General features: G+C 42.1%; 1 protein-coding gene across 13 annotated transcripts in view; it reads right to left on the minus strand.

Annotated features, from left to right (window-relative positions):
• The window catches only part of SGMS1 (sphingomyelin synthase 1), a 294,748-nt gene that overhangs the window by 233,288 nt on the left and 36,630 nt on the right, over positions 1–24,830 (minus strand). The window contains exon 3 of one of the 13 annotated variants that reach the window (XM_082339554.1): positions 23,830–23,991. The exons of the other annotated variants lie outside the window; for them this stretch is intronic. The gene's annotated coding sequence lies outside the window, so the exon portion shown is untranslated. The remainder of the gene's footprint in view (positions 1–23,829; positions 23,992–24,830) is intronic. 13 annotated transcript variants of the gene reach the window in all.

Consider the following 24,830-nt stretch of genomic DNA (forward strand, 5'->3'; position numbering starts at 1 on the left):
TCACACCTCTGACCACATTCAAGACATAGAGAGATAACATCACTCGCTTGGCAGTGTCAAACAGATGCACATCATATGGCGTACGTATCAGTAAACACACATGGCCAAGCTGTCCTGGTCTGTCAATCAGGGACCACCAAAACCTCAGTAAGGCCTGCTGCCTCAAAAAGAAGCAAGCTTAGACTAATGAAAAGTTTAAATGTTAAGGATTTTTAAGAAGCACCTCCTTTATTTTTTTAATTTTAAAATAGAGATTGTAAACCCAAATGCCAGTGGCGTCAGGCATGGAGAGCAAATGGTTGTAGCTGGCGGGTTTGAGAAACCAGAAGGCGTACACCTCCTCCAAGAGGGCGGCCACCTCTCAGACCAAGCCAACTGCGGCCATGGGAGCGTGGGCGCAGGAAGACCCCGGGGGACACGTGAGACGGCTGTGGGCTGCCCCCAGCACAGCACACTTAGAGAATCACAGAACCACTGACTCTCTGCTTGCTTTCCTTTTAAGATTATAAAAGTCAAATTAAATAAAATATAGTTCCAAGGAATATAAGTGAAGAAGTGAGAGTCCTTCCCCTCTACTCCCCAGATTTTTAACAGATCAGATCACTATGTATCCTTCTTACTCTAGACACACAAAATGTTCTAAAAGTTGCCTTTTTCACTCAACAGTATGTCATGGACATCCTTCCACATCGGTACATTCAGATCTCCTGCATTCTTTTTACCAAACCCAGAGTTAGAATACAGAATTTCAATGCTGGACGATGATCTTCTTGACTCCAGGCCTTAAAGAAACAGGGCAGGGCCTGGCCTGTAAATAAGCTGCTTATCCCAGTCATCTAGAAGATGCCAATTACTGGACCTCATGGGTAAATCCAGAGTGGCACTAGTGGAATAAAGGATGTGGTTGAGGCCTTTGCTTCAGAGGCCATCCTTATATAAGGAAAGAGTTATTAAAAGGAAGAACTCTAAACTTCATATTTGAAATATTAATTCTGTTACTGACTAAAGATACCAAAAAGCTAATTAAGCATTCAGACCTTCAGAAACTCCAGTTTAGCTGCCAAATATAGAAAAACCTCTCTATCTAAAGTTATAAACTCCCTGGAGGCCAAAGCCTCCTTGCATGGCTAGCTTTCAAAACATTTTAGGAAACTTGACCTCAAATTAAAATCAGCATTTCAGCAAGGGTTACTTACAGCCTTTGAGAAACTATATTTCAGAGAAACACAAATTGCAGAAATAAGTTATTCTCTTATCCTATTAATAACGATTTGCTTTATAAAAGAAATGCTTAGGGCTTTTTTCTGGTATACTTTATTGCCAAGCTAGAAACAGGGAATAATCCAGATGGCTCCCCTTTTCCCTCTCTTCCATTGCCAAATGGAATCTACCACCCTAGCCACCCTGTCTCTTGACCCCCTTCTCCTCTCCAACCCCCTGGTTTAGGTTCTCAACAAATCTCAGGGCAACCACAGCAATAGCCTCCTAAATCACCTCTGTCACCAGTCTTTCCCCTCTCCCCTTTGTTCCCTACAAAACTGCCCAAGTAATCTCATTCACTCATTCAACAAATATTTACAGAGCCCCTACTATGTGACAGGCACTGTTCCAGGCACGAGGATGAAGCAGGGCGCACAATTAAGTCCTTCCCCTCAGGACCGCCCCAGAGTAGCGTCGGATAAGTGATCAGTGCCGTGGAGAAAAAGAAGGTGGGCTTGGGGAGACAGGGAGTGCGTGAGATCTGGGTTACTTTATCTACATGGTCAGCAAAGGCCTCATTTGGAAGGGGTCGTGTGAGCATGTCCTGAAGGAAGGGGAGGGGACAAACAGGTCGGGGAAGAGTATTCCAGGTGGAGAGGGCAGCAGGTGCCCCGCAGGAGCACAAGCCTGGTGCATCTGAGGACAGGAAGGAGGCCAGAGCAGCTGGAGCACGGCAAGCAGGACAACAGTCCTCAGAGGCGCAACCAGAAAGGGCAGACACACGGGGCCGTGTGGCACACGGCGACAATCGGGAGTTCCTCTGGAGTGAAATGGGAACGGTGCTTTCATGCAGTAACTCCTTCCCAGGATTTCTTGGGAAATGTATAGTTCTCCGTAATCTTGAGAAAAAATGAGTTGAGAAATAGGGGGAAAGTATTACAATTCTCCTGCTTGCTGAGCAATCAACGTAGAACCCAGTGACATCAAATCCAAAGCAAGAGCAGAAAATGCTCCTGTGCAGAGGTGAAGGTTAAGGCCAACGTTTTCCAGAACTGGGCCAGGAGCACAAAGAAGTGCAGCTGTCCCGATCCGATCACTCAGTCTTCCTTGTAGCGGTTACCATGTTCTTAGTGTGTATTCTCAGTCCTGTCTGAGGTCAGTGCTGAGCCAGTCTCACAAATAGAGTCAGTATTAATAAGCCACACATAGGATGGCTTCTACAAATCCTGATTCTCTCTAGGGCAGTTAATCTTGCTAGAAGACCCAAATGTTAACATTATTCGAACACTACCAGACAATGTTCAGAAGCATTTTTTAGTGTTTGAATATTCAGTATAGGGTACAGTTCTTTGTAAATAATACTAAACTTAGTATTTCTTAACTATTAAATATTTTTTATATATCCATAATAATGAGTAAAGAGCAATAAGAACACTGGAAGTAATTTAAGAAACGTTAAGTAAATTAATTAGCTTCCTGCTAGATATGTTTTAAACGTTGTAAAATTTCCAATAAAAGGAGGAAATTTTTAAGGGGGAAATGTGTTTTAAAATAAGAAATGCAAAGAAAAGATGTAAATGTTGTTGTAGAAATCATCCCCTAATCTAAAATCTAAACTAGCAAAAATAATAGTATTTCAACAGCCAAACCAAACCGAGGCAACCAGAAAAATAATTTTATTGTTAAAAAAGGAAATGAGTTTATATGAACTTAGAGAACCCAAATCTTTTATAAAAAGCAATAAGTATGCCTGCCCTTTGCTCCAGAGACACTGTATCTTTCAAGGATATTCTCTGCACAAACAAGGGAAGTCAGTGCCTCTACACGCAAGAGAGACCCATGGGGAAATGCTTCCCAGTCATAGGTAGGTTGACAACAGGGAAAGACAGAGGGAGAGCGTGGAACTTGGTAAGATTTAAGGTTGCAGAGGTAACTAACACAGACATACTAAATACCAGAAACTATTCCTGCCAATTAACTTATATTTATTTATATAATCCTCATAGCCACCCAAAGAGTTAAATACTCTTATTACCTCCTCCCATCCTTTTTTTTTTTTTTTTCTTTTTTGGCTGTGTTGGGTTTTCGTTGCTGCGTGTGGGCTTTCTCTAGTTGTGGCGAGCAGGGGCTACTCTTTGATGCGGTGCGCGGGCTTATCGTCGTGGCTTCTCTTGTCGCGGAGCACAGGCTCTAGGCACGCAGGCTTCAGTAGTTGTGGCACGTGGGCTCAGTAGTTGTAGCTCGCGGGCTCTAGAGCACAGGCTCAGTAGTTGTGGCTCATGGGCTTAGCAGCTCCGCGGCATGGGGGATCTTCCCGGACCAGGGCTTGAACCCATGTCCCCTGCATTGGCAGGCAGATTCTTAACCACTGCGCCACCAGGGAAGCCCTCCCAACTGATAAATGAAGAAACTGAGGCACAGAGAAATTAAGCTACTTCTCACACAGCTAGTAAGTGGTAAAGCCAGATTCGAACCAGGATTCTGGCCCTACACTAGTAACCACTACACCTTCCTGCCTCCATGCTGCTTCAACTGGACCCTAAGATTTCAGAGTATGATTGGTGAGTGTTATTATACATGCTAATGGTTCAATGAACTCTCACTAACATCATCATCACCGCCAGCATTATCATCACCATCATTATTACTATTTATCTGCTTATTTTTTTAATTATAAGGACATTTTATTTAAAGGCACCACACAAGCTTTCATGCCCATGTACCAAATCTAATTCCCCAGACTGGAAGCTTCCCCATTCCTGCCATAAAAAAATAAACAAGTTACTCCTGGCTGCTTAAATTTCATGCTTGAAATATCCCAGATAAGCGAATTGGAATGAGCCAAACACCACGATAAAAAAAGGCATCTGGCATTTTCTCCTGATTAACTGGAGAAGTGGATTCTTTCAGTGTTCCAGGATATGAAATTTCAAGGCCTTGGACCTAACAGTCACTGCTTTCGTGTAAGGATATACTGGTCTGGAGGCTACTGAGGGCAGCCCCATAACCATCCATTCAGACAACACCTGGAAAAGAGAATTCTGACCCAAAACAGACCATGAAGCTAAGGGAAGTTGGTAAACTTGTCACAGAGTACACATCACATATCAAAGATCTGTTACTAAAACGACAAGGGCTGAACAAGGAAGACCCCTAATTATTGTTTTAGGTACCACAGTCTTTTACCTCAACTTGCTGTTGCTTCTTTAAGCAACATCAGTATCTTAACCACTAACCATACATCAAGCTGCCAGAGGAGCACCCAGAACTCTCCTTTCAAGTCATCTGCAGTCACCCATACTCTGTGTCTGCTGCTACATCCGTTCTCCTGTCCACAGGGCAGTCACACACAGTGCATACCCAGACTGCTTTGGAAGTGAAGGAGAAAAAGAGAAAGGATTAAAAATAGCTATCTTGGCCTAATCTCTGAATATGGAAGATCTATCTATCACATACACACTAGAATTAACCCCATTTTACTGGTAAGGAACCTGAACCCCACAGAAGTTAAGTAACTTGTCCATGGTCATAAAGGTCTGTCTGTCTATTATCAGCAGTTCTAGCAGGCTTTCTGAACAGGCTGAGCCTGCCCAAAAGGCACAGGAAACATTTTTACCAGCAGAGAAGAATTAAGCTTCTCGTGTAGCGAGCTCTGGGGAGATACCCACAGCATGGAGTGGGCGTTTATTAGTCACGCAGGGGGCAAGATTATATTCAGTGTATGTTCCATCACTTAGAAGTTTCTAAAAATAAAATCCATTCTTTCCTATGTAAAACTACAAGGAATTTCAAGTCGACTATGTAAACAGGAGGAAGCATCTGACACCTCTTCCTTAAACACAGGAAAGGAAGCTTAAGACAGAAGAAAGGAAATAAGCAGGTATAAATAGCTCAGCAAGAATGTGATTTCTTAGTGGGAACTTTCACAATTTTTCCTTCAATTTGCTATAGATACATACACTCATACATACACATATGTAAAGAAGTGTGTGTGTGCACAGTTTTATGTTCTTCCTTGCTGATTCTAGCAATACAACTGCCAAGTCTTAATGCCAGGTACTGAGAAAATGAGGAAAGAATATTATCAATGACAAGTGTCAGTCAAATCAATGGATTGAGAGAGGCCCTCTCCACCGATTTCTGGTGGCCCAATTCTTTTGGTAAAAGATCTGTCAACACCCATAAAAGCATAATACTCCAGATGACCAACAGGCACATGAAAAGACACTCATATCATTAATTATTACAGAAATGCAAATCAAAACTACAATGAGATAACACCTCACACCAGTCAGAATGGCCATCATTAAAAAGTCTACAAATAATAAACGCTGGAGAGGGTGTGAAGAAAAGGGAACCCTCTTGCACTGTTGGTGGGAATGTAAATTGGTATAGCCACTATGGAGAACAGTATGGAGGTTCCTTAAAAAACTAAAAATAGAACTACTGTATGATCCTGCAATCCTACTCCTGGGCATATATCTGTAGAAAACTCTAATTTGAAAAGATACACGCACCCCAATGTTCATAGCTGCACTATTTATAATAGCCAAGACATGGAAGCAACCTAAGTGTCCATCGACAGATGAATGGATAAAGAAGATGTGGTACGTATATACAATGGAATACTACTCAGCCATAAAAAAGAATGAAATAATGCCATTTGCAGCAACATGGATGGACCTAGAGATTATCCTACTAAGTGAAGTAAGTCAGACAGACAAAGACAAATATCATATGATCTCATATGTGGAGTCAAAAAAATGATACAAATGAACTTATTTACAAAACAGAAATAGACTCACAGACTTGGAGGGCAAACTTGCAGTTACCAAAGGGGATAAGGGCAGGGGGGATAGACTGGGAGTTTGGGATTGACATGTGCACACTGCTATATATAAAACAGATAAGCGTCAGGAACTTGCTGTGCAGTGCAGGGAACTGTATTTGGTATCTTGTAATAACCTATAATGGAAAAGAATCTGAAAAAGAAATATATATTAAAAAAAAAAAAAAAAAATATATATATATATATATATATATCTGAGCCATTTTGCTGTATACCTGCAACTAGCACAGTGTTGTAAATTAGCTATCCATCAATTTTTTAAATGGTAACAACATAAAAATACTTTAAAAAAAAAAAAAAAAAGCATCGGGCTTCCCTGGTGGTGCAGCGGTTGAGAATCTGCCTGCCAATGCAGGGGACAAGGGTTCGAGCCCTGGTCTGGGAGGATCCCACATGCCGCGGAGCAACTAGGCCCGTGAGCCACAACTACTGAGCCTGCGCGTCTGGAGCCTGTGCTCTGCAACGGGAGAGGCTGCGACAGTGAGAGGTGCGCGCACCGCGATGAAGAGTGGCCCCCGCTCGCCACAACTAGAGAAAGCCCTCGCACAGAAACGAAGACCCAACACAGCCAAAAATAAATAAATAAATAAATAAATTTATTTATTTATTTAAAAAAAAAAAAAAAAGCATCCTACTCTTTGACCCCGCAGCCCCGTTCCCTTTACACACCATTTTCGTGAATTTCCTCCCACACTTCACATCATGTTTCTCCCAGTTGTGATCGGAGTCCACATAGAGTTTCTGCCTCCAGCTGCACAGTTTTCCCAACAGTCATGTTCAAAGGTTGCATTATTTGGCAATGGACCACAATCATTGGGATAGAAGAGGCCTGCTGTGTCTTTTTATGTTATAATCACACCTTGTTATTCAAGAATAGTCTCTGAGCTAAGCAGCACATCATACACTTGAGTGCTTATATTGGGCAGATATAAACTTTTAAATCATAGTTTAAGAGCCAGTTAACTGGAACAGTCAATAGGAACAAAATAAGACTAGGAGTAAAAAGGCCTGGTTTCTGAAACTTGAACTAAGTTTATGACCTCAGGCAAATCAAAATTTCTCTGGGTCTATTTTTTCATCGGTGCTATGGCCTGTGAGTGTTCACGGCGCGCTGGACACTAGTCAAGCATTCTGCATACATCGGCTCATTGTAATCCCATCACAACACAAGAAGCAGGTGTCACCACCCCCATTTGACAGCTGAGGAAACGGAGGCATGAAGCTTGTATCAACTGGCAGAGCTAGGACAGAACACAAGCCACCTGGAGCCAGACCCTGCTGCTAGATTAGAGGATTTCTGGGGTTCCTTCCAGCTCAAACCCTCGATCTTTCTGACATTCTAGGAACGAGCTGTGCTTAGTTGGTTACATTTATGCGAGTTTTTTTGGTAGTTGCTCAATGCCCTTCACAAGTAACAAATTCTTCATCTTCAAACACCAAGAGATTTAAAGCAGCTACCAAGATACTGACTTCAGACCCTGACTTTAACGAAGGGTCAACCTAAAACAAACTAGAAATCTATGTGGTGCTTCAAATGCTTCTTGACAATTCAACTCTCCACTGATGGAGGAAGAACTGAGTTATTAGCTAAACTGAAAGGATGCAAGAGAGAGAAACATTTTGCTTTTGGAATAAGTGAAACTGGAAATAGAACCACAAACGGTTTCCAGGCTCACTAGCTGGTCTCCGCTGACTAATATTTCAGATGCCCCCTGCCGCACCCCTCCACTAAGGACTCCAGAATTTCGCTCATCACTCCACAATCAGGCAAAACAAGGAAGGAGAGACTGCAGTGACATCTCCAAGCCACCAGAGAGCATCTCCTCACCTGGGATCAGAAAAACCCACCCTAGTTCACATGCATTTCTTTTTTTTCAGATTAACAAATAAGTCTGAGGCCCACCCTTTCTTTTCTTTCCTTTTTCAAGTCCCAGCCTCTCCCCAGTCCAACTCACCCTCACCCAAATGAATGAATGAAATGACCACTTTCTAGATCAGAGATTCTAGGACTCAGCTGTGCACAGAAGTCCAGGTGTCTGACTAAAATGCAGATTCCAGCCTCTATATCCATAAACTATGATTTGGTGGGTCTGGTATGGGGCTCAGGAATCTACATTTCCCCTAACACTCCCTGCATGCACGCCTCACGCACAGGTACACACACGCACACGCACACACCCAGCACCCTGTACCCCGCCATGTATACATGTGGAAGACCACACTTTGAAAAACACTGCTGCAGAGTCCGGAAGAACAAAGTTAAACCTCTTTATTTTTTAATTGAGGTAACACTGGTTTACAACATTATAAAGTCTCACGTGTACAACATTTTATTTCGACTGCTGTACACACTATATAGCTTGCTCACCACCAACAGTTTAGTTTCCATTCATCACCTTACAGTTGACTCCCTTTACCCATTTGACCCTCCCCCCAAACCCCTTCCCCTCTGGTAACCACTACGCAAAGTCACATCGCTTTTAAATCACAGCCTAAACATCGTCTCCATACTGTCAAGGGACAGGAGGGCTTTCTCTGGGTCCCCCTTCCCCTGTGCATCTGCCTATGATTCCCAGGGCTCCACCTTCAAAACACACTTTCCGGGCTTCCCTGGTGGCGCAGTGGTTGAGAATCTGCCTGCCCATGCAGGGGACACGGGTTCGAGCCCTGGTCTGGGAAGATCCCACAAGCCGCGGAGCAACTAGGCCCGTGAGCCACAACTACTGAGCCTGCGCGTCTGGAGCCTGTGCTCCGCAACAAGAGAGGCCGCGGCAGTGAGGGGCCCGCGCACCGCGATGAAGAGTGGCCCCCGCTCGCCGCAACTGGAGAAAGCCCTCGCACAGAAAAATGAAGACCCAACACAGCCAAAAATAAATAAATAAATAAATAAATAATAATTAAAAAAAAAAAAACCACACTCTCCTCCTCTGATCTGGTCACTGCTGTGGCCCTTACTAGGTGAGCTCTAGCACTTCCTGCCAAAAGTAAACCTCAGCGGCAGAGTTCCTGGCAGCTTCACCAACTCACTCCCGGCATCCGCCGTCCGCCTTGAGAACGTCAGAGCAGTCATCTCACTTGTGAACTGTACGCCGCTCAGCAGATGCCAGCTTCTACCAGACACTATGGGGCACCTACGAGCATGTGGTGGGCCGCCTGGGCCCCTCGATCCGCCCCTGATGATCAATGCTTTTGAACCCATCCTTCTCTGGCCAGACGGGAGACTGGAGTTGCCGTACTCCCAGACCGCGCCCATAGGGAGGGCATTCTGTACACGCAGGCTAAGCGGTCTTGTGACTACTGAAACAAAATAATGCCAAGAGGCTGCTGATTCAATTAAAGGAATGCATTACACCACAGTTAAAATGAACCTCGCTAAAACACCACGATACTGAAAACCATGTTAAGTCCTCTTACATAAGAGACTCTTTTTATGGAACTCGTTTCCTATGCAATCAGTCCTTCAGTGACTGGGGGTTTAAATTACACGGATCCACAGGTGCAGGGTTTCTGATTACACTTGTGTATCCTTTGGAACGAAGGTACTGACAATCCACCTCCAAGTGCCAGAGGTGCACAGGTGACGGCTCCCAGGGCTCCCAGGCCAGGACTGACACCACACCTCACCAGGGGAAGAGCTACAGGGGCCAGAGGGGCTCGGCCTGAAAGAGAAACAGGCACCACCCAGGGCCCTGTGCCACACCAAGCCTTGGGCCAAGCACAATAACCTGTCATCCGACATGATGTTAAAATGTAGAAGGAACGCAACAGCCTTGCACCCAAAGACGTCCCTGGGTTTGGGAGTCGGGTACAAAAGGGTCAAAATCTAACCCAACTCTACCATTGAATGTCCCGGGCAAGTCACTTAACCTCTCTGAACCTTCCATTCTGCCACAAGGTGCCAGGTCCTAGGAATGATAGGGCATCTGACTCCTTTGCTTCTAGGAAGGTTCAAAGTCTCCATCCTCTTCCTCTGGGAGTGATTTAAAAGTTAACACACACTGGTGTCCAACGTCTGCGTCTCCTATGTTGGGGTGTCCTCCTCAATAAGTGAGCACTGGTGGGAGGGGAGCCCACCCCATCAGAGATGCTGAGACGGAAGGCCATCACCCCCTCCCATCCCTGGCACCTAGTGCACGCACCAAGCCCTAGACAATCAGACGCTCCCACCCAGGACCCTGAATCTGGAGCGAGTGACACAAGGCGACAGGGAAGAGGAGAATGGAGCTGACTGGCACGGCAGTAACCCTACATCCAAGGCCTCACTGGGGTGTTCACAAGCACGTGGCGTCACTCACTGTTCTATGTTGTGGTTTTGGCTGTGGTTCTGGCAACATAGCTTCCTTTGGTAACTGCTGGATATCCTCTCAGTGTATCTTTTTTCTGCTTCAGTTCTTATTTGCCACCAAGAACACATGGACAGAAGTGGGAAAATTTTGACAACCTTCGGCTTTGAGAAGTGCAAGAGAATGACAAAAATAAAACATCGAAAGAAGCCAAACCAGAGAAGTGACGGCTTAGAAAATAAGACTGAGCAAAGACTCACACTGCAAAAGTGGTATTCAATGAGTTTGCCCTCCTCTTTTTTGTATCTTAACCTTTACGATAGCGCCTTCATTTCTGAAAACAGATGCTTTCTCTATTTGCTTATGGAGGATGCCACAAGCAAAAAACACATTGATTTTCTTTCTTTTATTCTGTTGACAGCTTCCTCTGTTCTCAAATTTCTCACCAATTCTTAGAAACTGGAAGGCGATGGCTTATTAAACTCCTTAACATTAAGTTCAGTTTAACAGATCTTTATTAAAGGCTTACTATGTGCAAAGCACTATGCTACATGTTAAAGCTAAACTCATAATAAAAGGAGACATTTCAAATCAAATGCAACTGGAAATTTTGTAATTAATGCTTGAAACTTTTATTTTAAATGTAAAACACCAAGGTAATTATTTTGTGAATGCTCAGGGTTATATACAATATATTCTAGTGCTACAAAACCAAAAGGGTTCACAGTGGTTACCTACGAGCCCAGTGCGAACCACAGGCAGGTTCTGTTTGAGCCACATGGCGTTGGTGTTGTTCAAGCTTTCTATCAGTTACTTAAAACTCTGGATTTCTATGAAAACTTGGAGATCTGGCCCCTCATCGCCCATGACCTAGGCTGCCACCTGGCAACATGGAGCGAGTTCCAGCAGCCTCTGCGCCTTCCATAAGGGGCACACAGCTCTCCCGTGTGTCACAGGGCCCAGCCTCTGCTACTTTATTTAATACCAAACCCACTTTGCAAATTTATTTTACCTGCCTGGTCCCAAGAGGCATTGTGGATTCTTGTTTTAGATACATCATAATGTGGGCTTTACAAAAAACAGATACACACACACTTAATTCAGATGCTTCAAAACTTCCTTTTTCCACAAGGGAAAAAAGAAGGAAGAAAACATTCTTTCCCACTTCAAACATTCCCTGGATTTTAGACTTTCCAGAAATATTAATTTATAAAGTTACTGAATCTCTTAATTGCATCACGTTTTATATTTAAATGTCTGTTTTCAGGAAATGACAAAATGTTCTGCATCCCCATTTTATTCACATGCCACCCTTCAGGTGTGGGGAAAGTTCTCGGAACATTTGTCTAATTCAGTAGGAAAAACAAGCAGGTGGGATAAGAACCTTATGATTCTTTAAACATTCTTGCCTTGACCATCGTATTTCTATAATATATCAAACATCCTATTTTTATGAGCAAAAAGCATCTGGTGCTACAAGAGCAATATTTTTTTTATAGATTTATTTATTTTATTTATTTATCTTTGGCTGTGTTGGGTCTTCGTTGCTGCACACGGGCTTTCTCTAGTTGTGGCGAGCGGGGGCTACTCTTCGTTGCAGTGCACGGGCTTCTCATTGCGGTGGCTTCTCTTTGTCGTGGAGCACAGGCTCTAGGCGCTCGGGCTTCAGTAGTTGTGGCACACGGGCTCAGTAGTTGTGGCTCGCGGGCTCTAGAGCGCAGGCTCAGTAGTGGTGGCGCACGGGCTTAGTTGCTCTGCGGCATGTGGGATCTTCCCGGACCAGGGTTCGAACCTGTGTCCCCTGCATTGGCAGGCGGATTCTTAACCACTGCGCCACCAGGGAAGTCCCAAGAGCAATATTTTTAAACAGCAGAATATACATATTTCTATTTCTTCCAAATTTCCTTTTCCTCCCATTAAGAGGAGGCAGATAAATTTCTCACACCTTTAGTTCTTACATAGCATTGCAAAGAGCTTCAATAGCCACTCAATAACGCTTGGTGAGTGCTTGAATGCTTGAGTGAAGAAAGGAATGAACAAATGAACAAAGGAACAAATATAGGAGAGAACAAAATAACATTATTTCTGAGCCAGAGGGAGCCATGAGGATCCCTTGCTATCTCCTCTCCAGGGTCTGCAGCTGCCTGAATGCCCTTCCTTGACTCAGACCAAACCCACCCCCCCATCAGATCTCCCATCACTGCCATCCATATGCTAGGATTCATAACCCCTAGCCTCATTTTCCTAAACCTTTACTAGGTGTAAAAGTTGCTTTAAAAAGACCAACACACAAACTTATATTTATGTTCCTATGATTACTTTTCCCCTACATAAATGGGGGGAAATAATCCACAATGTACTCAGGTGGTATTTCTTTGCCCCAAAGAAGTGAGGGCTATAAGTACTGCCTGGGGTGCCTATAATAAGTGGTGTGTGAATTGGAAGCCATTTTTTTTTTTTTTTTGGTAAGGGATGAACAGTAAGGATACCAGGGAATGGGGCAACATGGCATAGCAGAAAGAACCCAGATTTTGGAGGCGGTACGTTTTTTCCAAGCTAGGAGGCAATAAAATAAAACATGGTAGTGAAAAGTGTGCACTTTGTAGTAGGATGGCCCTGGAATCAACGCTGACTCAGTCACTATTACGCAACCTGAGCTGAACCTCCCAGAGGCTTCCTGTCCCTTCCGAAGTAGCTGGGGTGATCCCCACTGGGGGCGGCTGGTGTGACAAGGCACCTAGTGTGCCACAGTGGCAGCAACAGTGGCTAATCTTCTCCATGACACGTATTCAAGGTCTTTTGCTGACCTTCTAGGAATGTCTGGTCACATTTCCCAAAACAGTTTTGTACTGGCAAAGCACTGCAAACTGTGGACCTTCCAAGGGAAAGATGCCATAAAAACTAGTGGAAAACTTTCCTAGGCTTCCTGGCTTCTCATTGCCAGAAGGAAGTTCAGGAAAAATAGAAGGTATTGTTCTCATAATCTTTACTATTCAAACCAGCCCTCCTCACCTGCCGAAAAAGTCACACAAGAAACATCTTAGATTCTTGGTCCCTCAGTAGCAAAGGTAATAAAGGGCTGGAGCTCAATTACATAAAATCACTGAACATAACAGAAACCTTCTTCTAGTAAATCAGCTATTAAGTCTCAGGTTAATTCTGCCAATGTTATTCCTTGTGGACCTCAACTTTTCTGAACATATTTTTTTAATAATCCTGAAAAACATCAACATAATCTGGACCCTTATAAGTATAGCTAGTACCCCTATATTACACATGAAATACTTTTCCAAAGTGAGAATAAATGAGTAAAATGAGAGATACATTCAAGGTCTATGTGCTACTGCCCCGTAACTATAGTTCCCTGTTAGGGTCCTAGTCACATCATATAATGGGCCCTTCAATTCTGTATTTCAAAAAAGGGAAGAAGAAACTGCTTCTGCCCACCACCCTTCTGCAGGAGCTAACGGATAAAGCGGTCTGACTTCAACAGGAGTTCTATCTCGTCCAACTGCAAATACCAGCTACCTCTTGCTGCCCAAGGGTCAAATCACTGACAAAAAGTAGAAAAACTAACGGCTGCCTAATAAACTGTTTTATAAACAAATTCTCCCTTAGTGGAGGGAAAAGTAAACCTTAAAAAGCTGATGAAGATAGTATGAGTGTGTTTCGTGTTTGGTAATTGCAATCATTGTTGCTTTTGTTGTGGTCATCCATTTACAATGCTTGGTGTCAGTTTATTTATCTCTTGTAAAAATAAAATACAGTGTGTGTGTGTGTGTGTGTGTGTGTGTGTGTGTGTGTGTGAAAAAAAAAAAAAAAAAAAGCTGATGAAGAGACAACGTCTTTAATAAGGCCACTTTGCCCATGCCGGGGCAGCCTATGTTCCCTGCCCAGAGAACTGTCATGCCCATCTTAATAGTTAATACTTTAACAGAACATGCTGAACATTAAGAAAAGGCAAAAGCTTATGAGTCAGAAGAATAAGAACTAAGAAAAGCAAATTCGAATCTGGGTGCAATTTCAACAAAGCCTAGTATCTTTTCCGTTTCCCCACAGTGAGCACTGCTGCATCTGGGAGGGAGGGAGCCAGGGGGGCACCATACGGTACCCAGCACATCACAATGTTTGAGCATAATTACAGCATAATAATACATAATGGTATGATAATAACATCCTCTGCGTATTTAGCACTTACTATGTGCCAGGTGTTACTGTATGTGTATAGAGTGTACATGTCTCTGTGCACATATATATATATAAGATAGATATAAAAATCTACATATCAACATAGAAAACTCATATATTTTATATATTTGATAATAAATATATATGAATATATTATAATTAGTACTATATATATATAAAATCTCATTTAATCCTTAAAATAACCCTAAAGCAAACAACATTCCCATTTTACAGATGAGAAAACTGGGGTTTAGAAAGGTGAAGTAACTTGCCCATGGTCTCAGCCAAGATGCTAGGATATACAACCAGATCTGTTTTGTCTAATTCTAAACGTGGGCTCTTACACACCATATCACCAAAGAAGGTTCCAAAAATTCCCAAGTGGGAGACAGTAGCCCCACCAACCCCACCACCTAACACGGATCTGCCCCAGCTTCTGATCAGAGATGCCCCACAAGAAGCTGGGTGATGGACGAGCTAAAGCAGCTCACCCTGCAGGCGAGACCCAACTTCTTTCAACAGAAGCATGGTCAGCTTGTCCTCGTTATGGACCCAACAGTAAATCTCTCAAACAAGGTTATAACCGTGGCCTCCACAAGAGGCATCAGATACTGGGGTCTCACGTGAAAAGCCAGCAACCTCAGAAAACCCTCACCAAGTACCTGATCTTAGACCCTCTTTAGACACCCTTGTCTCCACTGTCCTCCCAGCGGCCACCACAGCTGCAGCTGGAGGAACACGCCCCCTTTCAGCAAAACAGCCAAATGCCATAAATGCCACCCTTTCTTCTCATCTCCCTCCAAGAGCAGGAGGAGTCCCACAATGGATAGGATATTTCATTCACACTCTGTCTGAAGAGCAATTTTTCCCATAGAGAAACTGGGTAGTTAAAATTCTCAACCAGATGAGGGGCCTATTCATGGCAATCTCAAAGCACAAATGACAAAGCTATAGTCTGCCTCACACATTTTTTGAATCACAAAATTATCTGTCTCATAAGTTTAACCCTTCATTTCTTGATAGCACTTTTGATGTTATACATTACACTATCACGTATGTATGTGATAAACCTCTGCCAATAGAAGTTTGTTAAAGAATACAAATCATAATTATCACATGCTAAGTGCCAAAATCATGTTGGCAACAGAACGAAATTTTAAATAATAAAATGCCACAGGGCATATAATGTAAATCACTTGGAAACTATACGTATTTGCTTCTTCCTTGATTCTTTATTCAGGAATCTATAAATACTGCACAGAGCTGGGGCTTTAAGCCCGGGGAGTGAAGTAGCTCTAGCAAGATCAGAAGCTGGCAGTTTCTGCAAAGAACTGTCGTAGCTCTCCTTTTAATTAAAAAAAAAAAAGGAGGTTTAGTTTCCATTGCTGACCCTCAGAATGCAGAAAATAGAAAACTCAGGCTGCTTCAATTAAGCTGAGAGTAACCAAGGAAATATTCTGCTCATGCTTGGGTTAGAGCTTTAAAAGTGGAAGCGTGGAAGAGGCAGCAACGCTGATAATCAACGAGGGTGACAAAACTCAGAAAACTCAGGCTGGACGTTGGTCAGCTAACTTGTCATCATTTGCAAGTTTCCCTCTTAGCACTAAAAACTCTGGTCTCTGCCTGTGAAGTAACAGACAGCGCCAGGAGGTCATTTTGCTACTGTATATATAGTAAGGGAGAAGGACACAGAAATATAGAGAGAGGAGTTACTAATTTAACAAAAAGGGTTCCTTCCTAACTGCCAAGAATTCACAATTTATTTATATTTAGCTTTTTAAAAAAACTCAACAACTAACAAGGAAGATCTACAGTACTGTGCTCCTATTAATTTTAATTCAACCTCAAGACAGTAACTAAAATTACCCCTAGATTGTTGGTGGCTTTAATAATAAGAGTGAGTAACTGACTTGCTAAACGTAGGTAAACTGTGAATCTGATTTCCCCAAAGGTTGATAGAGTAATAAAAGGCCAATATTTTAAGTAGAAAGCAATTTCTCAGTTTTGCACACAGCTCTGCACAAAAAAAAAGGATCTTGGGCAAGCTTCCATAGCAATCAGCATGGAAGCAGAGAGGTTTTCTTTTCCTTTCCTTTCCCAGTGGTGAAGTTATAGCTATTAAAGAGCTGCTGCTGTGCAGAGCTGCAAGTCTTCTGAAAAGAACTTCTGTTATCTAATCGCCACCAGGCCAGGGACTACCATCTCAGTTATCACCCAATGACCAAGGCATTCCTCTGAGGGGCTGTGCCCCAGTAAGCGGGAAGGAAGCATGGGTATCTGCCAGAGGACACGCCCAATGTTCAGAGAGGACAGAAAGCAACTGAATTTATCACCACAAGGGTCACATCAGGAGATAACCCAATAACCCAAGGTCAGTTGGCCTATATTAAAGGAACCGCCCTCCCCAAACCTGCTTAATTTTTGCAGCGACCTGCTATCAGAATTAAGGTTAGTTTTTTACCTACTCTCTGACGATCTGAGCTTGAATGCTTTGTTGAAGCATTTACTAGGGATCAAAGTCACAAACACAGCCTCACTCCCCATGCCACATTTATGTCCAATCCCTCTGGCCTGCGGCAGTGCCCTTTGTGGGTGGTCAAGGACAAACAGCATTAAAGCCTATTATTGGGCTTTTCATGTAAGAAGGCTTAATGTGTCAGCTGCATTTTAATCTAAGAATTAGATGCTTACCCTCGGAAAACTGCTTTTAGAAACATCAATAAGGACTTTTTTTAAGGATTCTTATTTTTTATCTCAAAGCCCAATTATTTATAAATTTATTGGTATTTTACATCTGAAATGAAAGCCTTTAACCAAGAAAAAGAGGCAGCTGCTGCAGAGTTAACAAGAAAGCCAAGATCTCTACTGAGGCAATCTAAATATATATCTCGCCTTAAAAATAAAAGAACACCAGCTAAGGCTCACCACTGCAGGTATGTGTCTGACCAAATACCAACGCTACAAATCCTGCCCTGGATTTTTAAGACTTCTATATTGACTTCCAGTTAAAGACAGTGGACAGACACACATATTTAGTTCCTCTCTCTCCTAAACCCCCAATACAACAGTTATTGCTTTTTAAAGGCATACATCCACAAGGACAGAGATAACAAGAGAGATTTAAATGTTAAACTTTTTAAAGCCGGAAATCAATTTGAAAATGGCAACTGACGTAGCAGACCCAAAGAAACCATATCTTCCAATTTATGAAGCCCCATTCTTAAACATGAACTGACACTCAAGGATCATCAGCCACGTAAAGAAAGTATCTAATATGAAAGACGGAAACAAACAGGAAAAAAAGCAAGTTAATAAAAATCATGAGAAAAAGAAAGCTTCAAAAAGAAAAACAAAAGTATAATTATCTCCTCAGAGAGCTAAGAGAATACTCTAATAAAAAAAACAAGACTCTATAAAATAGAAGCATCCAGAGAAGAACAAACCAAAAACAAGAGCTGTCAGAAAATAAAACATGATAACAAACATAAAAAATTTAATAGAGAGATTAGAAAGTAAAGTTGAGGAAATATTCTAAGAAAACAGCTTAAAAATAGAGGTGGAAAACAGGAGTAAAGATCACAGTCATACTACAAGTCAGTCAACACCTAACAGGAATTTCAGAAGGAAAGAACAGAGAAAAGAGGGGGAAAAGTCAGTAATGACAGACTTCAAGAAAATTCCTAAAAATGAAAGAGGTGAGTTTCCAGCCTGAAAATGCCCATTCGGATCTCAGCACAATACATGAAAATAGACCCTCCCCACCAAGGAACATTATCGCGAAGAACTAGGAATCCGAGAGAAAAAGTAAGAAAGATCGGTCACCTGACAAGAATTGGGAATCAGAAGGTCTTAGATGTATCACCACTAACACCGAAGCCTGAAGGCAATGAGCAAATCCTTCACTATTCTGAGGTTCAGAGACTTCCAGTCTAGAACTCTACACCAACCAGACTGTACATTAAATATAAATACACAGCAGAAACTAACACACCATTGTAAAGCGATTGTACTCCAATAAAGATGTTAAAAAAAAAAAATATATATATATATATATATGATGCTCTCAGACCTAAAACCACTCAGTCTTACCTCCTGTGTAATTTGTTAGGAAGGTTACAGAGCATGTGGTCTGCCAAAATAAGGGAATAAACCAAGAAAGAAGGGAATATGGAATGTGGAAAACAGGGAAGCCCATAGAGAAGCAAGATAAGAGAAATCCCCAGAACGGTGTTGAAGGAAGAGTCCATCTCAAGGCGTGGTGCACAGCAGGCCTGGAGAGGATATGGTCTAGACTGGTGCAGGGCCTAAGACTCCAGGTGAGATACTGTCAAGAAGATAAAATTGATAAAATACCTAAGATACTGGGAGGAGATTCACATGGAATGCTGTTTGTGGCTAACTTAGTGATAAGTGCACAAAATTTTTAAAAACAAGACAATTATTAAATCCAAGAAAAACTTGTGTGCAGGAAAGTTAAAGTAATCAAACTATACTATATGGCGTACCTGTGAATCCTGTTTACACAGTATAAGATAAACACCAAATAAGAAATTGGGGAGCAAGGAGGGAGCAACAGAATAAAGGGATAAGAGGTCTTGTGGAACTACATAACCCTTTACAAATCAAGCTTGTATAACTTAAATAAAAACAAAAACTAAACTTTAAAAAGATATTTCTATACTTAATATTTCATTAGTATACCACCTGATAGCTTACAAAATACTTTCACATGTGTCTAATCATTTAACTTATACCAGACTCTGCAAGTCAGGTTACCTCCTTTACAAAGATGAGAGAACTACCTCAGGGAAGTTAAGCAACTTGATGAGTGACACAGAACAACAAGGGGGCAGAGGCAGAACTGGGAAGAGAGTGGCACGCTCAAGGTGTGTTTGACATTCACAGTATGGTTGATACGAATGATGTGGGTAGGAGTCTAAAGGGAGATAAGCCAAATCAAATTTTGGAGTGCAGGGTTCTCAAACTTGTGTGTCCATAACACTCACCTGGAGTTCCACTTTGGAACTCCACACACAAAGCAAAAACACACAAAGATACGAGGTATCCAAAGTAGCCAAATTCACAGAAACAAAAGTAAAATGGTGGTTACCAGGGGCTGGGGAAGAGAGGAAGTGAGAACCATTTAATAAGTATAGAGTTTCAGATTTGCAAGATGAGAAAGTTCTGGAGATCTACTTCCCCACAATGTGAATATACTTAACACTACTGAACTGTACACTCAACGATGGTTACGATGATGAAGTTACGTATTTTACAATTTAAGGAAAAAAGAATCACAGAGAGCTTGTTAAAACACTGATGGCTAGACCTCAACCCTAGTTTCAACTCAGTAGGTTTGGGTGGGACCTAAGAAGTTCTACTTCTAACAAGTGCCCATGTGATGCTGATGACACTGTTCTGGGGACCAAATTTTAAGAACCGCTGCTCTGGTTCAAAGGTTCTCAATCCTGAACGCACAGCACCTTCACCTGAGATCCTAGACCAAGTAAATAAAAACATGAGCTGGGGAGGGGCGTACCTGGACATGGAGTGCTTTTATAGCCCTAAGGGTGATTCCAGTATGCAGGCAGTTTGAGACCCCCTGGCCTGGAAAGTGGCCCATGCCAACTGGCAGTACAGCGTGTGTGAGCGCTACAAGCAGGCCTGGGGCCACTCAGCCACATTCTGGCTCTGCCTCATCATCTACAAAATAATGGTCATGGAGTTGTTGAGACTATTAAACAGGATAATCAATAAAAGAACTCAGGGCAGTACCCATCACACAATGAATAATAATGTTATTACTTTTGTTGTTGACTTACAGGAAACAAGGTTGCCCTTGTTTTTTCAGCTATAAAACAGGGTCAGGTTAAAGACAATGAAGAATCTATTAATATTCAATCCCAGACTACTAAACAAGACAAAAAGCTCCCAAGGACCTAAGAACAAAGTAAGTGGGATTAAATCTAAGAACCTTTTATGATTCCCACAAGCATTTAGCAAACCAAGGGTCCTTTCTACAGAATTAGTAGCTAATCCCTTTACTCTCTGAATAGGTGTTGTTATTTGGAGTATAAATACCATTGTAAAAGCAGGTGTTGGAATCAATACTCAAACACCACCACCTTCATCTAAAGAAACAACATAATGCGGTGTGTTCACACAGAAGGTAATGTCAGACCCAGAGCCGAAATTCCTGAAGACATCTACACGGTAAACAATTTCTTGTCAAAAGAAACCGAAAATGAAGACAAAGGCATAGTTCAAATAGGTTTGTTCATTCAAGAAATATCTGAGCACCTCCCACATACCAGGCACAGTGGCAGCGAGGGAGGGCAGGCCACTCACTGCAGGGCAGAGTTTTTCATAGAGGGAAGCGGGTGGGTCCGCCCATGAAGCAAGCTTTGGGAACGCCGAAGTGCACCCTTCTTCCTCAAAAGCAGTGTAGGGAGAGCCAAAATTGTGGTTTCTGCTAAGTTTTTCTTCTCATGTAGAGCTGCATATTTGGGGTGGGGTGTTAAAGATAATCCACAGTAACACAGTGTCTTGAGTCCACAGTCAGTACAAAGAAATCATTGTCTACATCCTCGGAAAGCAACATGACCCTCCTTAGATGTCTGGGTCACACCAAAGTCTGAGTCCCCAGGGCAAGCCTCCTTCATTAAGTCATTTGAATAATTTCCCCACGAAACTGTCTCACTGTTGTGGGAATATATTCTTTTTTTTTTTTTTTAACATCTTTATTGGAGTATAATTGCTTTACAATGGTGTGTTAGTTTCTGCTGTATAACAAAGTGAATCAGTTATACATACACATATGTTCCCATATCTCTTCCCTCTTGCGTCTCCCTCCCGGAATATATTCTTAATGAGGAAAATGGTGTCTTTTTCTAGACAGAACTGGCTAAAGGCCTTGGAAGCAGCATTGTGGGGTGGTGTGAGCCTCTCTGTCAGAAATTATGTCCTCACACCGTACTGATGGGTTCAAATCGCCTCCCAACCACAAAAATCTTGGTTTCCTCTAAAGCTCAGAATTACTGGCTCTGATTAAACAATCAGCAAACATCTCCTGAGTGAGTGCCAACCCTGGATACGGCTTACTGTCCCAAGCCTGTGCCCACCAGGGTAGAAAAATTCTGTGCCAATGTCCTCCCACTGATGTCCCCTAAATACCCCTGGGGGCACTCGGTACCTGGGAAGCTAAAGATCGGCTTGCAAATAGAATACGTAAGTAACGCTGCCCTGGCTTGTACATGTAGGTACATCCAAACAACAGGCCTACTTTGTAGTTTTTCCCTCTCTGCTTCTTTGATTGATTATTAATCCAAATGCTCCACAGTCATTACATAAAGGCAACTGTGGGGACAGGGAAGAAGTCAGGAGACCTGACTGGTGTTGGTGCCCCCCTTACAGGCCATGTGACTCTGGACTTCCACAAGCTCAACTGTCACTCTGCTGGCAGGGCTGTCTCAAAGATAACAACAATAACAAGGGACAGAGGGACCAGCATGTATCAGGTACTGTTCTAAGTGCCCTACAAATACCCATTAATTTAATCCTTCCCAGAACCTTATAAGGTAAATACCTTTACCCCCATTGCACAGTGAGGAAACTAGGGCACAGAGAAGTTAAGTATTTGCCAAAATCTTATGCGGCTAATAACTGAGCCCACACAGTCTGGCCCCGGGAATCCATGTTCTTAATCACTTCTTTATCCTGCCTCCCTGATGCTTCTTTCAAGTCAAACAAGTGAATACACCTGAAAATGCTTTGCAAACCATAAAAAGATACATTTATTATTATTATTATTATTATTATTAGTTTGCCTCCCAGCATCCACCGACCCCCCCTAATTTCTGTACTTCTGGTGGGAACCATTCCCCACTGTCATCAATCAATGCTTCATCTTCAGCTGAAGAGGTGCTCACCTCAGACACTAGGTGCGAAGCATATGACCTGGGCAATCCAGTCAGGATGGGCCCATGTCCCTGGTCACAGTGACTGGTCCAGCGCTAGGCACCAGGCCAAGACTGTCATCTGTGCAGTGCCTTGGATGATCACTGCAATGACGTCAACCTGAAGCTGCTGGAGGTCTCACCTGTAGCCCAAGAACATGCAGCCAAGAATGATGCTCATAACATTGTTTGGATCCCCAATCTGGCCCTTCCTGAAGTCAGATCCATCTCTAGACTTTCAACCACCTGAACCAATAAATCTTTTTATTTAAGATAGTTTGAATTGGGTTTTCTGTTACTTGCAACCAAGAGAATCATCCTGATCTCTTTCTAAAACACGTTTCGTTCTATCAAGCTATATTCAGCTGTACTTCAGTCCCTTCCCTCTCCGAAAATAAAACTTGAGAGACTGAGAAAGTAAATGTTAATTAGCTAGCCTTGACAAATTAAACACTCCTGGAGCTGGAGTTCTTGACAGAAGAACTCCATATTATGTAGAATAGAAGATCCAGTTTTTTTAATGCCACAGATCAAGTGTTCTGGCCTATCATCAAATTTGTTTCATAAAACTTTATTTTTAACCAAAGCAGTTAAGCCTGCAGTTTTCAGCTTTGCAAGGAAAACAACTGTGATATTTACTTCCTCTCAGTCTTCTCATTTTTCAGTTACCCCTAAATCCAAACCAGTACCAAAAATTACTAAAATGAAGAATAAGATTGAGTTTTTAAAAACATTTTAAACACAAGAAGCAGAAAGTTGTGTGTGGGTGTATATATCATTTCTTCCTCAGAAAGAAGAGGAACTAAACCTTAACCTTATGTATTAATTTTGGCAACAGAAGAAATCAGTACGAGTTTGAACCACATTCACTGAACTATTCATTGCACCAGCTAACATTCCTTCCCTATAGTTCCTTCAGACAAATTCTCATAATTAGATTTCAGAGGAAAGCACCATTGGTCACCCAGACCACAGCCTCAGAAGGTGCAAGTAGCATGCCACTTGACGTCAGACGGCTCCTAAGGCAGTGTATAAACACTGTCAAGACTTCATGCGTTTTCACATCTTCAAATTATTACACACAGCTAAATAACTACGGTGACAGGCCAGTCATAGCCCACGTGTCCACCCGAAAAGCATATATAAAAATGTTAATTGAGTGAAGATGATGTTAAAAACCAGTTTCACACTCCTTGGAGAAAATTAAAAAATATTTCTCTATTTTCTATGTTCATCACATTGCACTCTATAGCCTCCTATTAAGAAGAAACAAACTTTAATGACCTCGAGTAAGCAGGTAGATAAGCATACCAACAAAGATAAATTTGTTTAACTACATTCCAAACTTTATTACCTTGTGTGCTGTTCTTTCTGTTGAGGCTTATTTTTTCCTATTTTCATGGCCTAAGACTGAAGGTCTGCTTGGCTTGCTTTGGTAAGCTCTTCAAAGATCACAGCCCTATCCAGACAGGCTGCTTTCAAACAATCTTTGTTACCACATGTAAACAATCAGGACCTCTAAACACATAATTATTTATACGATATCATACAACATACTTTTTTATAACTGAATTAACCATTAGATTACACAGAATAAGTGTTCATCAAATTTACAAAATTAACAAAAATAGCCGACATACTAGTTTAAATTTGAGGATTTCGTAAATCTATTTCCATATTACACTTTTGTTCTGATTCACAGAAAGCACAACCCTACAATGGATCTTCAAGTTCATAGGGGTCTCTGTAAAGCCCACAAGGGCAAGAACCATATCTGACTATCACCATTTTACGCCTGACATACAATAGGCACTCTGTTAATACCTGTTGGATAAATAAATGAATAAATAAAGGCATTAACACTAAAAGTAATGGGCTCACACTATTTCATGACTACAGAGATTATTATTACTTTGTCCTTGCTTTGATGAAGTAAAGCAAGAGTTGACAAACTTTTATGCAAAGGGCCAGATGGTAAATATTCTAGCCATTGTGGCCCATATGGTCACTGTTGCAAATGCTCCACTCAATCTCTTTCCCAACTATTCAACTCCGCTGTCGTAGCACAAAAGCGGTCATAGACAATACATACACAAATGAGCACGACAGTGTTCAAATAAAACTTCATTTACAAAAACAGAATTTGGCCATAAAAACACCCAAATCCCATGGGAACCACTTTCTTATAATGAACACTCTATTCCCTAAAGGTTGGACATTGGTGGACTTGCTAAATTCAGCCAGACATGTTTTGTTTTGTTGGGTCAAAAATTGGGCAGGGCATATATACTCATTCCCCACAGCTCCATCACTCCTTACTGAGCAACCCCGTGCCCTACTAATTTCCGTCATGTT

The sequence above is a fragment of the Balaenoptera borealis genome, assembly GCF_965194805.1.
Source record: "Balaenoptera borealis genome assembly, chromosome: 10".
NCBI lineage: Eukaryota > Metazoa > Chordata > Mammalia > Artiodactyla > Balaenopteridae > Balaenoptera > Balaenoptera borealis.